Below are 16,706 nucleotides of genomic sequence, written 5' to 3' on the forward strand. Positions count from 1 at the left end.
TTGGGAGCAAAGGCAAAGCAAGAATGACGAGCTCGTGATTGACAAATAATCTCGAGGGCATAATAAACCCAATATCTAAGCTAGTAGGTTACGTGTGAATGTGTTTATTGTTGTAAAATCCTTATGTTTAAGGGATATGATGTAATTAGTTATCAAATCCCACATTCTTAGGGATATTATCATGCACGTAAAATATAATGCATTAAGTGGCATTATATCATTTGATTCACAAAATATCTTCCCGAAATATGTGGGACAGAATTATGAAACCTTCTCTATAAATAGAGAAGGAAACTCCATTTGTAAGGGGTGAAAGATTGAGATTTCGAGAGAAAACTCTAGGCAACTATTCTCTTAAAGTTTCCAGGAAACTCCAAAGAACTAATAATATAGACTCGTGGACTAGGAAAAATTTTAACTACTGAACCACGTAAAAAGATCCTGTTGTCATCTTCTTATTTCATTTCCTCTGATATATTCTTGTTTAATTGCTCTTCTTTTTAAGTTGACGAAAAACAGCGTCAACAAGGGTACAACACCTTGTTTCAAGATTTGGTTTGTGCTGAACACACAACCATGGGAGATCAAAGAAAACTTTATTTGGATATGTGCTACATGAATGTGGATATGGATTCAAAGTCTTCATCAACAAAGGATGAGATAATTCAATGGGATTACAAACTTAAGGAGATTGGTATCATCAAATCCCTTATTTCTAAATGTGTAGATTTCAAGAATTTGAATAAAATGTGTTTGCTTCCATATTTTTGTGAGTTTGCGTTTACTGTTTATGTAAAGAGTATAATGGTGAATGTTAATGAACAATTCAAGGGTTACTGTTATACTTGTTTTGTTTGTAAAGTTATTGATCATCATGTGAGATATGGTAATTGTAAGATTAACCATAATAATATTAGGGTCAATACAATTGATGATGAGATCTTGTTGACCTTAATTGAATTTAATACATTCGATGAGGAATGTATGATAACCCTAACAAGAATTGACATAGTTTATGCATGTAGTGCTGAGACTAATGCAACCTTCAGAGAAGGTGAACATGTCAATGCAATTGATGATGAGAACATTGCAAAAGGAAGTGAAGATTCTAAGGTCAATGCATTTGATGATGAGATCATTGCAAACCTAAATAAGGATACCAAGACAATTGCATTTGATGTTGAGATCATTGCAACCTTGAGTGAAGTTAATGAAACCCAAGGAAAGGTGCAAGGATGGTGGTATGATACTTATGCCACCATTCATGCACCCTAAGATAAAACTATTTTCAAAACTTTTGAAAGGGGAAAAGTGGGACTTGAAGTCCAAATGGGAAATGAAAAGAGATCCAAGGTACTTGGAAGGGGCTGCATTGATGTGTTATTCACTAATGGAAAGAAAGTGACCTTAACTAATATTCTATATGTTCTCGATATGACTAGAAACATTATAAGTGGAAGTCTCTTGAGTAAACCCAATATCAAAATGGAGTTTGAATCCGGTAAACTTATTTTGACTAAATTGGGCACTTTTGTTGGAAATGATTATTCATGTGATGGGATGATCAAACTATGTATTCTCGATAATGGATATAATTATATGACATCTAATTCTTGTAATGTGATTAATTCTAGCTCTATCACTTTGTGGCATAATAAAATTTCTCATATAGGTTATAGCATAATTAAAAGAGTTGTTAAATGTGGATTGATTAATTGTGATGTAACTGAGCATGATAAATGTGAATTATGTGTTAAATCTAAATGGTAAAGAAACCTTTTTTTTTAAGTGTCGATAGATGTTCAAACTTGTTAGATTTAATACATAGTGATTTATGTGAACTAAATGACATGTTGACTAAAGGAGGAAATAGATACTTCATGACTTTTGTAGATGATTGCTTTAGGTATACTTATTTGTATCTGCTTAAGAGTAAGGATGAAATTTGTAATGCATTTAAAATCTATAAAGCTGAAGTAGAAAATCAATTAGAAAGGAAAATTAAGACTCTTAGAAGTGATATTGATGGTGAATACTTTTCAAATGAATTTAATGAGTTTGTTGAACAACATGACATTATACATGAATGTACTGCACCTTACACTCAACAACAAAATGAAATAGATGAAAGAAGGAATAAAACTTATCTTGAGATGATTAACTCTATGCTTTTACATGCTAAATTGTGTTATAATTTGTGGGGTGAAGCTTTGCTTGCTGCGTGTCATATATTGAATCAAATTTCTATGAAAAATAACAATGTGTCTCCATATGAATTATGGAAAGGAAAGAAGCCTAACCTAGGCTATCTTAAAGTGTGGGGGTGCCTTGCTTATTGCAAGAGCACGAAGCCTAAAAGGAACAAGCTAAGTCCAAGGGTGGTCAAGTGTGCATTTTTTGGCTATGCCTCAAATAGCAAGGTGTATAGGCTATTAGACTTGGATTCTAATGTGATAATTGAAAGAGAAATGGAGTTCTTTGAGAATATGTTATATTTTGATAGCAACTCTCAAGAACGCACAGATGTTGGAGAATCTCGTAAAGAGAAAGATCCAAATGTTGATGATCAACCAATATTGCCTCGAAGAAGCCAAAGGCTGAAAGAGTTAAGATCAATTGAGAAATGTTCTCAAGTAGAGATACAGTAACGTCTCAATTTCCCTAATAAGGCTTAGTGCCTTTATTAGGGGGCCAGAAGGGCAATAATTGAATTATTATGTGATTATATGAATTATGTGAGTTATATTATAATATGACTATATTGGCATGTTTAGGTGTATTAAGCATGCATGTGGGTCTGTTTCTTATTAGAAGGGCATTTTCATAATTTTGTCCCGTTGAGGGCATATTTGAATATATAAGTGCATATTGACTAAGACCACATTATTATGTGGATATATTTGAGTTATTAGGCATGAGGAAATCCTAGGGAGCAAGGTAGCGGTTTAGTCACAATGGGGAATTTATACCCGACTCGGGGTGAGCCAAGGGGTATTTCGGTAATTCGGTGAGTTACTGGGACTCACTAGAGTATGATTCATAATATGGGAAAATTAATGATATTCTGGGTTTAGTGGAATTAACTGGGAATTTTAAGTGTAATGGGAGACGGGAGTGCAAAATGATGGTTTTGCCCTTAGTGGGCCTTGAAAGAGAAATTTGGCCTTAGGGGCATTTTGGTCTTTTAGAACCTTAGGTTATTTTGCAGCTGAGTTTATTATCTCAAGAAACATAGAAAAAGAGAGTAACACAAAATCAGGGCATTCTCTCTCTCCCTCATTTCTTTCGCTCTCTCTTTCTCTAAGTTTGGAGGTTTTGGGAGGGATTTTGATTTTAAACCTTGGCAGCAAACTTGCTAAGGAATTTGGAAGCTGTCAAGCATAGGGAAATAGTTGTGAATCATATTTCATTGGAGGTAATTTAGTTCAATGAGTTTTGGTTTGGTTTAGTTTTAGAATTTTGGATGTTCAATTGAGTGTTAGAGTTGTTTATTGTATGCCTGAGCTGTTGGAACCATTATTATGTCAAAACAGGTGAAAAACATGTTTTGGGATGGTTTTTTTAGGATTGGCGATTTTAAAAGTAGCTGGTTTTCTGAGTTCGCAGGGTCACGGCACGACTACTATGAACTCAGAAGGACAAATGGGTGCCTTGAACCGCCTTTGCAACGCGATGCAAGGCGGGTGGCGCCGCGGCACATGCCATATGGTTTTGCACTTGAGCTCTCTATTTTTTTAGCGATGTGGCTCTAATGGAGGGGGCTTCACGGCTCTAATTGAGGAAAAATTAGAAAACAGGTTTTGAGTTAAGGGATCTCAAACCTAAAGGCTTAGAAAGGATTCTACTACCCTGGTTGGTAGAATTTGAGGTCTCAGAGTCTAGGACTCAGTCCGGAAGCCTTTATTTACTCAATATTGATGGATATTGCTTATTATGGTTGTGACTAGGGTACATCTAAGGCTTGGGACGGGATCGTGCTCATGAGGTCGTTGCTAATCAACTTGTGCTTGGACCAAAGGTAAGAAAACTGCACCCAATATAGATATGATTATAGCTCAGGCCCCTGTGAATGAGCATGATTATAATTATGCCTATGATTGCTTGATTAAGCATGTTTGAATGCTCTGTATCTGGATAATTGTTAAGTGATATATGTTTGTCTGCATTATCTGATTGAAAAGGCTTGACTTATAAGTCAAGGACGACAATAGCGCGCTGAGCGCTGGTCGAAAGCATTGAATTATAAGTCAAGGGCAGCAATAGCGCACTGAGCGCTGGTCGATATGGTTAGGCCTAATCAGGAGCGTGACATACACTTGACTGATCCAACGGTCGTTGGAAAATTAAAGTGTCAGGTACGTTGGGCTAGCTCCAAGGCTGGTTATACAGAGGATAAGGCAACAGGCCCCGGGGTGACTCATTAGTCCCATATCCTAGAGCACATGGCCCCAGAATGACTTATTAGTCATTTATTTAGGACAGCGAGCCCCAGTGTGACATTGCAGTTACTTATTTGCACAAAATGCATGCATGAGTAGGGTTATTATTGCTAGACATGCTTATTATGATTTTACGATATGTTATTAACTACTTATGAGCATGTTTAAGTTTTCTTGCTGAGCCTCGACTCACGCGTGCTTTGTGGTGCAAGTAAGGGGAAAGAGAGGATGGACCAACCATGAGTTGGAGAGCTTCGGTGGCGACGTGTACATATGCGACTACTCGACCACCATGGTCGGGGTTTCTCAGAGGGACTAAGGTCAAACCCTATTTTGTTGCTTAGGTCAGCTAGTTGTAACCTGTAAATTGTAATTAGCCTTTTAAACATTAGTTTGGGATGCCATGAATGGAATTAAATGTTTTAATGAAATGCTTATTCATTTAGACCAAAAAATTTAACCCTAAACCAGTAATCACGTTTATGGCCAAGAGACTCGTTTAGAGAGTCTAGCAGTATTTAAAACATACATTGTAATGGTCTTGGCTATCTAGGGCGTTACAACTTGGTATCAAAGCGTGCCAAGGTCAAGGGTTCCTAAAGACTGGCTGGGAATGTACACTCGCCACTAAAGACAAGCTCGACTAAGGGTTTGGTAACTATTTATGTGGTTATGTGTTTAACTGCTTAAATAGGATATAATTGCCTTATCTGCTTACCTTATTAGGGAGCATGAGATATTCTGATAGGGCATGGCCCTTGACTGTTGTATGATTGATAATGACATGCTTATTAGCATTGATATTGCTTGTGAATGCAAAGGAAAAACTGTATTAGCGTTGTTATATGTATATGTAGACCAGGAAATGCTTATTAGCATTGTTAATACTGGTAAATGTTAAAGAAATGCTTATTAGCATCACTAGTTGTTTATAAATGCCAGAAAATGCTAATTAGCATCGTTATGTGCTCATAAATGTCAGGAAGTGCTTATTAGCACCAAGTTTGAGTACGAAAATGAATCGACATGCTTATTAACATGGTTGTTGAGTGTGAATACTTTTTTGTTCCGTCTTGAACCGTAAGGCGGCAAGAGGTATTGTTATTACTACCTAACTGGCCTAATTGATTACTGCAGAGATAAGCTTGGAAGTATGCTTCCAAGGAAGTTAGACCCATCAGTTGGTCAGGAAGAACAAGGCCAGAATGATATTTAGGGCAAAACTCCTTAGCCAGCTCTAGAGAACTGGCAGCAAGTTCTTGCTGATATGCAAGCCAGGCTACAAAGGAGGCAGGAAGAGGAAATCCACCTCTTAAGACAGCAACAAGTTCCTGTAGGGAACGTTCAGTCAGTGGTGCCACCTGGGTTGGTGCCAGTAGTAGAACAGCCGGCAAAGGCTGGGAATAGATGGAAACCTCTCTATGAAATGTTAAGAAAGCAGCACCCTCCTGTCTTTGAGGGCAGTACAGATAGCGCCAAGGTCGAACAGTGGATGAGTATGGTTACCGCTATCCTGGACTTCATTAGGGTAGTTGGTAAGGAGAGGGTGGCCAGTGCCAAATATATGTTTCGGGAGGATGCCTGAATCTGGTGGGAAGTAATATCCCACATATATGTTTCAGAAGGATGCTCGAATCTTGAGATAGCAACAGGTTCCTGCAGGGAATGTTCAGTCAGTGGTGCCACCTGGCTTGGTGCCAGCAGTAGAACAGCCGCCAGAGGCTGGGAACATATGGGAACCTCTCTATGGATGGTTCAGAAAGCAACACCCTCCACTCTTTGAGGACAGTGTAGATCCGGCCAAGGTCGAACATTGGATGAGTATGGTTACCACTATCCTGGACTTCATGAGGGTAGTTGGTAATGAGTGGGTGGCCTGTGCTACATATATGTTTCGGGAGGATGCTCGAATCTAGTGGGAAGTAATATCCCAAACCAGGAATGTCAATACCATGGATTGGGAAGAATTTAGAACTGTATTCAATGAAAAGTACTATAATGATGCAGTTAGGGCTACAAAGGCAGAAGAATTCAGTAAGCTGCTACGGGGAAATATGTCAGTGATAGAGCATGCATTGAGGTTTGATAGATTAGCCAAGTTTGCTACAGACTTGGTACCCACTGATGGGACAAGGAAGGAAAGGTTTCTTCAGGGGCTACAACCTATGCTAGCCTGGGATGTTCGCATTACATCATGCCTGGGGTGACTGTTAGGAGTATGTCCTAAAAGCATGTAAAAGACATTTGTGATTTCTATGAATAAATGAATACAATGGTTTATTATTGTTATATTTGGATTATTAAATTATTGTTTGAATAATTTTGTAAATATCAGAAAAAATCCATATTCACTATTGAGGATGTGATCTTGTATTAGTACGAGAGAATTAAGATCACATGAATGAATAAAAATAGTCAACAACAACAAATTAAAGTTATGTAATTCTTTAATTGGGGTTGTAAGTACAGTTTACTGAGTATCATGATGATACAAATAATCTAGATTCGGATTATTGATGTGGTAAGACATCTAGGTAATTCTTTAATTGGGGTTATCCGAAGAAGATGGACCAGTTTTCTTAGGTTTCGGCTTCGATTTGGTTTTTCCGGCTGCCTTCGCTCCTTTCGCCATAGCTCCGGTGTAGACACCGAAGGAGAGAGAGAGAGAGAGAAAGAAAAACCTTCGCTCCTCTTCCGCTTTTGCTCTTACTTGCAACACAAAGTATCTGTGAGCTAACGCCCAGCAAAAAGAGCTATGTAGGTCACAACCCCAAAGGCCAAACAAAAAACATAAACATAAAATATAACCTAGTTCAAACTATGACAACCTAATTCATATACTATTCATAATCTATACCTTAACATAAAAAGAGTTCAATAATAATTCATATCGTATCACATCATCTCATCATACAATCTTAAAACGTATTAGTGATGTTATACCAGTCGTAAACCAGTGCTAACCTGGTCAAGTGTGCAACTAAGCACGAGAAACGTAAGCATGCATTTTTATCATAAAGTACACATGAATTTTCATCACGTAAGCATGTCACACAAGTATACAACAAACAAACAACATAATCAAGTGTTGACAGTTTATAGTAGCGAGTGGCGTCCCACCCTAAACCTCCACGACCTCGGACACTTACCTGTTCTGATAACTACCTTGTCCATCATCTTACCAAACACCAAACAATGTCATAACATAAACATAGGTTATAGCAACTCTGCTCAAGTGTATTCATACCCATGTCAATGTAAGCATGCAACAACGCACATAAACATACAATATTCATAAACTCATAACATACAAAACAAAAACATAACCATAACATACATAAACTTAATTAGATCACATATACATAAATTTGTGCCTTCAAATGCACACCCTGTGTTAAAGTGACCACTCTTCTTACCTGAATTCCAGCAATTAAGTTGATAAAACAACCCAAGTGTGATTTTGTTCAAGCGTCTCTAGCCAAACCTAAACAAAACCGATCAAAATCGATTAATACCAAGCTTAGTTCATGATTCTGACTCCAAAGTAATAACATCTAAACTTATCTTAGGTTCTAGGACTGTGTATCTTTTCACGAGCTTTCCAACCATATAAAGAACGTCCAAATCCGACATCGAGGTCAAAAGTTATGGTCAAAATACGAAACCCAAAAATTATAACAGAAAAATGTATTTGAGTCGTGGCGCCTTCCCATAGAGTCGCAACGCTACCGAAGTTAGAGAGTAAATTCCAGCCTAAAAGAGACGCATTTGAGTCGTGGCGCTCATCACTTGAGCCACGGTGCCACTGCAAAAAAAAAAACCCTGAAATTTATGCGATTTCTCAACTCTTTCGACTCAAAACATCCCAAAACACTAGGGAACTCAAATCTTGCCCCACAACAGTTATCCTAACATGTTTCTAACCCTTGGAACCCAGATATTAACATCTCTAAACCTATATTAGGCATTCATCAACCCAGAAACAATAACAACAATCTTATAATTTTAAAAACTTAAATTGACAAAAACTTTAAACAGAAGATAAACACTTACCGATCAAGATCCAGCCACCAACACTCAGACTCTTGCCACCTATGAGATTCCTAGCCCTTCAATAACCCAAATTGGTGATCTCCTTCAACCTCAAGCGTTTAAAAAACTCAGATCAAGAATGAGAGATTGTTCTTAGTCTGTTTCCCCTTCCATCTATCGCCCAAAACTAGATCTGAAAATCGTACTAATCTAAACCTAATTTTCTTATTATAATCTAACCCAATTCGTATGAAACCAAATGACCTTTCTGTCCCCAACCTCAAATTTATTCTTAATACTTAAGACCCTTATTGTAATTTCCAACCAAAACTAATAGTTTTAACTTTTGATAATTATGCTTTCTATCATAAAATCCATAATTCCACTTTGACCCCCAATACATAACTTTTATTACACTTTGGCCCCTAATACTTAAAGAAACACGTGTGAGTGGATTGCTTGATAGAACACATAAATGAAAATACATCATAAATCATGCATATCATAATTCATATAATTAAACACATAATGTCATACAATTTACCATAATACCCTCACTAGTAAAAGCGGATATTACAATTGGCACTTAAACCATCAATACTTGAAGGAACCATGTCTTGCCGCTACCATACATACACATATCATAATCATGAAATAAATCACACATTATCATGAAATAATAAAAAAAAATTCACATATGCATTAACATAAATTACCAAATTTCCCTCTTAGGCCAAAATTACCACAATACCCATAAAATGCAAAGGCAAATATTACAACTATCCCTCCCTTAAAAAGAATTTCGTCCTTGAAATTCCTATACCATAACATCTCAAGATTTCTCTCATTCTCGAGGATATCTAACAACTCAACTTTTTCCTTGTCACATCAAAATTTCCATAGAATATTTCTGTCATAACTGATCCCCACTACTCAGAATCATCACAATATAACTTGGCTAAGTACTGTAGCCACGTCCAATTATAACCAACATACACCCAGATACATTGTCAGATTTACATTACCCACAATCTGGTTCTATTCATTGTATCACTTATTATTTCTTTAATGTTCAACTTATTTTCCACTTGATATTCCTGCCATTATTCTGTATGTTCTAGTAGTAACCCATCCATATTGGTTCTACTTCATGTTTCAACAACTGTTGCCATATTTCCAATTTCATAATCCATGAAGCTTTCTCTACAGCTCCTTCGTATCCAAAATATTAATGTGTATACATCATACTTGCCTATTTTCCTTGAATCCTTATTGACATGTAAAGCATATCCTCATAATTCCTCTTTCCTCAACAATTAGATCAAGGAACCATAGATTCCATCATAAATGTTTTCTAACGTCTGATGTTTAATAATTCCTTTAAGCAACACTTAAGGCTCATAATGCCCATCTCATTTCTCCTTTTAGCTTGTTCTATGATAGCTTTCTTTGGAGGCATTTATAAAAGTACTTGCTGCATGTTCTCAATCTTGCAATCTATCAATTCCACTATACTCATCCAAGTACTTTATCCATGTATGTGGGTTTTCTATTAACCCTCAAAAGTAGTCATTCACTTCTGATCCTTCTGAATTTCTTGCTTCCAATGCATCCAATCGAATGAGTGGGTATCATCCTTCTTTACCCCACCGCTTAAGGTGTTGTCTTGAAAATTCTCACTTATTAGCTGAAATAGTAGCATAAACTTGTTTATACATACGTTATAATTCGATACAATCAAAAACTAAATCTGTATCATGTCCCTTAGAACACGAGTCTATCTTTCACTTATCCTTTCGTTCAAAAATAAGGGTCTAAGCCGCCCTTCGTCTCTATAGTCATTGTTTTCTAAACTTTTTCACAAATCCTGAAAATAGTCTTTAATCTTTTACAAATCCTATCCAAATCTGCAGTCCATAAATCTTAAATCATTTTTTCTTTTTTTCCAATTATGAGATCAATTCACCACGATCGTCTTTTTGCATAAATAAACCACATTATTCCATAAATCAATACACTCTTATCACTGACAAATCTTGTTACCTTGAATCCTTACCCCTCTTCCATATTGATCTTACTTTAATACTTTCATGAGTTGTAACGTTTCTACATGTTACTCATTATCAAGTTTCAACTCACAATGGGTTCCATCCTTTAAAGTGATCTAGTTTATCTTAATCCATTGAAAATACTGTTCATCATATCCATAAATTACCGACATCTTTGTCCAATTAGTCCGTCCTAAAAGTCCATACTATCCAAGTATAATTGTTTCCAAAATATGTTCCTTCATATATCATGGTTTACTAACACCTTTTTCATTTCTCGTAATCATATTTCCTTTCACCTAATTATGGTTTGGGCATATTACTATTGCCTCTGCTTCCCCAAAAATAGTTGCAATCACTCCAATCTTAATCAAAACTCGTATCCTTAAAACTTCTTGTCCATTTCCCGTGCATCCATGTCATATGCTCCTATGTTCTTGTTTGAACCTCTGAATTATGTACTCCTCATATCCTTGTTGTTAGAAGTGAAATCTTGATGATCTCGTGCAATCCTTCCATATGTTCGTAGCCTCCGTCATGCCATGTGAAGAAGTGACGCCTCCATGTAATGAACCAACTATTTCTAAGACTTAGATCATTAACTCTACTAGACATAACTACTACTTTGAAGAGAACATACATGAGAAAAATTCATAAATTTATTGAAAACTTTCAAATAATGTTTGTAACACATAAATGAGCTCCTTGTTTCAAAAAATAAAACATAACTTTAATTGAAATTGTTTACAAAGCTAAATGCGGAAAAATACATAAAAACGTAATTTAAAGAGACTAAAGAAAATAACGTCGTCCTCGAATCGACACGCAGCCCATCCACTCCATTCACCTCAACACACACACCAAGAATCCTTCAGCCTTTGCCTATTTTCCTGCGTCACACTAAAAGGAAAGGAGTGAGCCTAATGCCCAACAAAGAAAAACTACTAACAACATAAACATATACATAAAATTATATCATAAACATATACTATAAACATATGTCATATACTACTACAATGGCCATTATACCAGTTGGGGCTTGTTAACTAAGCAAGTCATATGCCCATTAGATTTGTGGGGCTTGCTAGTCAAGCAAGTCATATGCCCATAAATTATTGGGGCTTGCTAGCTAGACAAGTCATATGCCCAAGGTCTATAAACATACTATACATAATGTTAACATACAACATAAGATAACATAACATATAACATATCATACAAACATACAAGATCTATCCTATTTTCCTTACCAACACCGGGATAATTGAGAACAAATGCGGGACTTGGAATACTCCTAAAATCAACAATAAGAATGGTGAGTATTTCTATAGAGTAAAGAATAAATGTGGAAACTAAACCTTCAAGACGAAACTTACCAAGAAAGATCTTTAAGTTTCAAGAGCCTAATCAAAAACCAATATCAAAAGTTAGAATCTGAATAAAAGGACTAAAGAAAACTAAAGAGTTTTAAAGAATTGAACTTAAAGAATAAGAGTACCTTAGTTGACCTTAAGGATTAGTCTAACTCTAATACTGAAATACACTAAACCTCACTTCCCAAGTATTTTATAAAGCTTAAGAATGGCAAAAAAATTTCCCAACCCAAGTGTTTATCACTCTTATGGTCTCACTAGCACCTTGGAGTCTGATCACAGCTGAAGAGTAAGTGGAAGGGCTAGGTTCTAAGTCCTATTTATAGAATTCTAGGAATAAATATCTTCTTTTTGGCTTTGAATAAAAATAATGAATATTAAATGAAAATATTTTAATATTCGTCAGTCAAGAGCTTAGTACTCGGTCAAATCATTCAGAGGTAGGTCTAAGGAGTCAAAGCTTGTTTTTTCAAAATTAAAAACAAAAATAAAAAAAATAATAATAATTAGGGCGATATATCGGCTCTGCCTTATTCCCGAGCCTCCGTTCATACGATCATGCAACGTCAACGTGTTTTCCATATCCTTCGTCAGGCAATATATCGGCCCCTAGCTGTGATATATCGGCTTACGTGAATATTTTAAACACGTAATTGTACTTTTTCAGCATAATTAAGGTTGGATAACTGCTTTGACTGAGTCAAACTACGACCCTAACAGTTTCTGGTGAAGACTAAAGCTTATCTTTCCTTATTTTATCATTTAAAATATTAATTCCTTAATAATCATGCTTATGACAAGTGTCATATTCTTATTGGCTCCATCTAAACCTTATGTTATAATAAGAAATATATTTAGGACCAGCAATATTAATCAAACCTTATGTTATAATTAATATTCTTAAACTATAGGTTAAACTTATAAAATCCATAACTATTTCTAGGAGTTTCCAACTAAGTCCCGGTTTGAACCAAAATCCACGAAATCTAAAATACTACAACTACTACTAGCTAGCTAACTAAGTAAACATCCTGGAACTCTACAATTCTCCCCTACTACAAAGAATTTCGTCCCTGAAATTTACTTACCAAACAATTCCGGATACTGAGCTTGCATGTCCTCCTCCAACTCCCACGTTGCCTCCCATTCAGAACTATTTCTCCATAGGACTTTGACTATCGAAATACTCTTAGACCGTAATTCTTTCATCCCTCTATCTAGGATGCTAACCGGATGTTCCTCTTAACTCAAGTCTTTCTAGAGTGCTATCGTATCATACTTGAGGACGTGAGATGGGTCTGACACATATCTACGCAGCATCAAGATGTGGAACACATTGTGACTATCTGCTAGAGCTAGCGGTAGGGCTAATCTATATGCAAATGCTCCCACTTTGTCCAATATCTCAAAAGGACCTATAAACCTGAGACTAAGCTTGCCTTTCTTCCCGAACCGCTTCACACCTTTCATAGGAGATATTCTTAAGAAAACTTGATCTCCGACTTTAAATTCCACATCATGCCGCTTGGCATCCGCATAACTTTTCTAACGACTCTGAGCATCGAGCACATGCTTTCTAATTAGCGCTACTGCATCCTGAGCTTCTCTAACAGCTTCGGGTCCAAGTAGTTGCCTTTCTCCTACCTCATCCCAATGTAACGGCGATCAAAACCTCCTTCCATAAAGTAGCTCGTAAGGTGCCATCCCGATCGTTGACTGGTAGCTATTATTGTAGGAGAATTCTATCAGCAGCAAGTACTTACTGCATGATCCTCTGAAATCAAGTACACAAGAGCGCAACATATCTTCTAAAATCTATATGGTACGCTCGGACTGACCATCTGTCTGAGGATGAAAAGTTGTGCTAAGACTTAACTTAGTACCCATAGCTTGCTGCAAGCTTCTCCAAAATCTCGATGTAAACACCGATCCTCTATCGAACACTATTGTCTTAGGGATTCCATGCAGTCTTACTATCTCTTGAACATAAATATCTGCGTATTGTTCTGCTGTATATGAAGTCTTAACAGGCAGAAGATGAGCTGACTTTGTTAATCTATCTATTACTACCCAAGCCGAGTCGTGTTGCTTATTCGTTCGAGGAAGTCCCATCACGAAATCCATGGCTATATCATCCCATTTTCATTATGGAATGCTAAGTGGTTGCAATAAACCTGCAGGCCGCTGATATTCTGCTTTCACTTGCTAGCATACTAGACATTTAGACACGTACTCCGTTATATCTTTCTTCATTCCTGGCCACCAATACATTGCCTTGATGTCGTGAGTCATCTTAGTCGACCCTGGGTGAACTGAGTATGGGGTATTGTGCGCTTCTTCTAAAATCCTCACCTTAATCCCTTGATCATTCGGCACGCATACCCGATCCTTATATCTTAATAACCCCTGACTTGATATTGAGAAATCTGTGGTCTTCCCTTCTCTAACTGCATCCATATGTGTTACTAACGTGTCATCATGCACTTTCCCAATCCGTATATCTTCTAACAGACTTGACTGAATGGTCAAGTTAGCCAGTTTACCAATGACTACTTCTATTCTAGCATTGATTAGCTTCTGCCATAGCGGCTTTTCTATTCCAGCTAATGCTACTAGACTTCCATAATTCTTCCTCCTTAGCGCATCAGCAACTACGTTTGCCTTTCCCAGGTGGTATAAAATTTCGCAGTCATAATCTTTCACTAGCTCTAACCACCTGCGCTGCCTCATGTTGAGCTCCTTCTGAGTGAAGAAATACTTTAAGCTTTTGTGGTCCGTATAAATCTCACACCGTTCTCCATAAAGATAGTGGTGCCAAATTTTCAACGCAAAGACCACCGTTGCCAACCCCATATCGTGTGTTGGATAGCGTTGCTCGTATTCTTTTAGCTGCCTTGAGGCATAGGCTATCACTTTGTCATTCTGCATCAACACACAACCCAACCCTTGCTTTGATGCATCACAGTAAACTACAAACTTGTCATTGGGTGTCGGTACACAAAGTACTAGTGCTGAGCATAGCTTATCCTTTAGCAACTGGAAACTCTCTTCACACTTATCATTCTAGTTGAACCTCTGCTACTTCCGAGTCAGGTTGGTGAGCGGAGTGGCTATCTTAGAAAATCCTTCTAAGAACCTCCGATAGTAACCTGCTAGTCCCAGAAAACTTCTTACTTCTGATGCATTCTTTGGTCTTGGCCAATCCTTCACAGCCTCTACTTTAGATGGGTCTACAGCAATCCCGTCCTTGGATACTATGTGGCCGAGAAATGCTACTTATAAAAGTCAAAATTCGCACTTCTTGAACTTGGCGTAAAGATGATGCTCCTTTAGTCATAACAAGATTAACCTTAAATGTTTCTCATGCTCGACTCTATCCTTTGAGTACACCAAGATATCGTCAATGAATACTACGACGAATTTATCCAAGTAGTCCTTAAAGATCCTATTCATTAAATCCATAAACGCAGCTGGAGCGTTGGTAAGACTAAAAGACATGACTAGAAACCCGTAATGCCCATAACGAGTTCTAAAAGTTGTCTTAGGAATGTCTTATTCTCGTACCTTGAGCTGATGATACCCGGACCGTAAGTCAATCTTTGACAACACGGTCGCTCCTTGGAATTGATCAAACAAGTCGTCAATCCGCGGTAGCGGGTACTTGTTCTTAATCGTCACCTTATTAAGCTCACGGTAATCTATGCACATCTGCATACTCCCGTCCTTCTTCTTCACAAATAGAACCGATGCTCCCCATGGCGAATGGCTCGGTCTAATGAAACCCAAGTCTAGGAGTTCTTGTAGCTGCGTCTTTAACTCCTTGAGTTTGGTAGGTGCCATCCGATATGGTGCCTTGGAGATAGGCTCTGTGCCCGGTACTAGTTCGATTGTGAAGTCAATTTCCCAAGTCGGCGGCAATCCTGGCAAGTCGTCAGGAAATACCTCTAGAAATTCCTTTATGATATGAACGTCTTCCACCTTTAGTGGTGTTTCCTTGACCACATCCGTGACGCTAGCTAAGAATGCTTGACATCCTTTTTCTATCATCTTTTGAGCTTTAAGTGATGAAATAAGCGGTGTGCGTAGACCTGAAACCTTTCCCATAAAGCATAGTCTCTGGCCATTAGAAGTATCGAACGTTACTTTCTTGCGTTTGCAGTTGATGGTTTCACCATGCTTTACTAGCCATTCCATTCCCAATATCACGTCGAAGTCTTTAATCTCCAGTTCTATCAGGTCTCCTTCTAATTCTACGTCCTCAATCTTGATTGGTACGCCTCGTACTACCCGTGATGATAGGACTACTTCACCCGAAGCCAACTCGGTTATAAACCTAGTTCTAAATTTTCACAAGGTTTGTCTAATTTCTCTATCATTCCTAATGAGATATACGAATGAGTGGCTCCCGAATCAAATAATACAGAACATGCATTATTGAGGATAGAAACCTGACCTATAACCACTTTATTGCTAGCATCAGCTTCTCCTTTGGTTAAGGCAAAAACCCTAGCAAGAACCATCTTGTCATCCCCTTTTCCCTCTGGCTTGAGCTGGGGACATTCTCTCTTCTGGTGTCCTTCCTAACCACAGTTGTAGCATCCCTTAGTATTTGCACAACACTCACCAGGATGTTTCTTTTGGCATTTAGCACATTGCCGGTATTCTACATAACCTAGCCTATTACCTCCATTGTTTGTCTGTGCCCTTTTATCGTTGTTGGACTGCTTGTTGTCAGGATGCCTTCTTTTCTGACCATTACTATTGTTGGACTGCTGGTTGTTGTTATTGTGGTTGTTCCGACCATTCTGAGGTTG

The sequence above is a fragment of the Humulus lupulus genome, chromosome 1 (assembly GCF_963169125.1).
Source record: "Humulus lupulus chromosome 1, drHumLupu1.1, whole genome shotgun sequence".
NCBI lineage: Eukaryota > Viridiplantae > Streptophyta > Magnoliopsida > Rosales > Cannabaceae > Humulus > Humulus lupulus.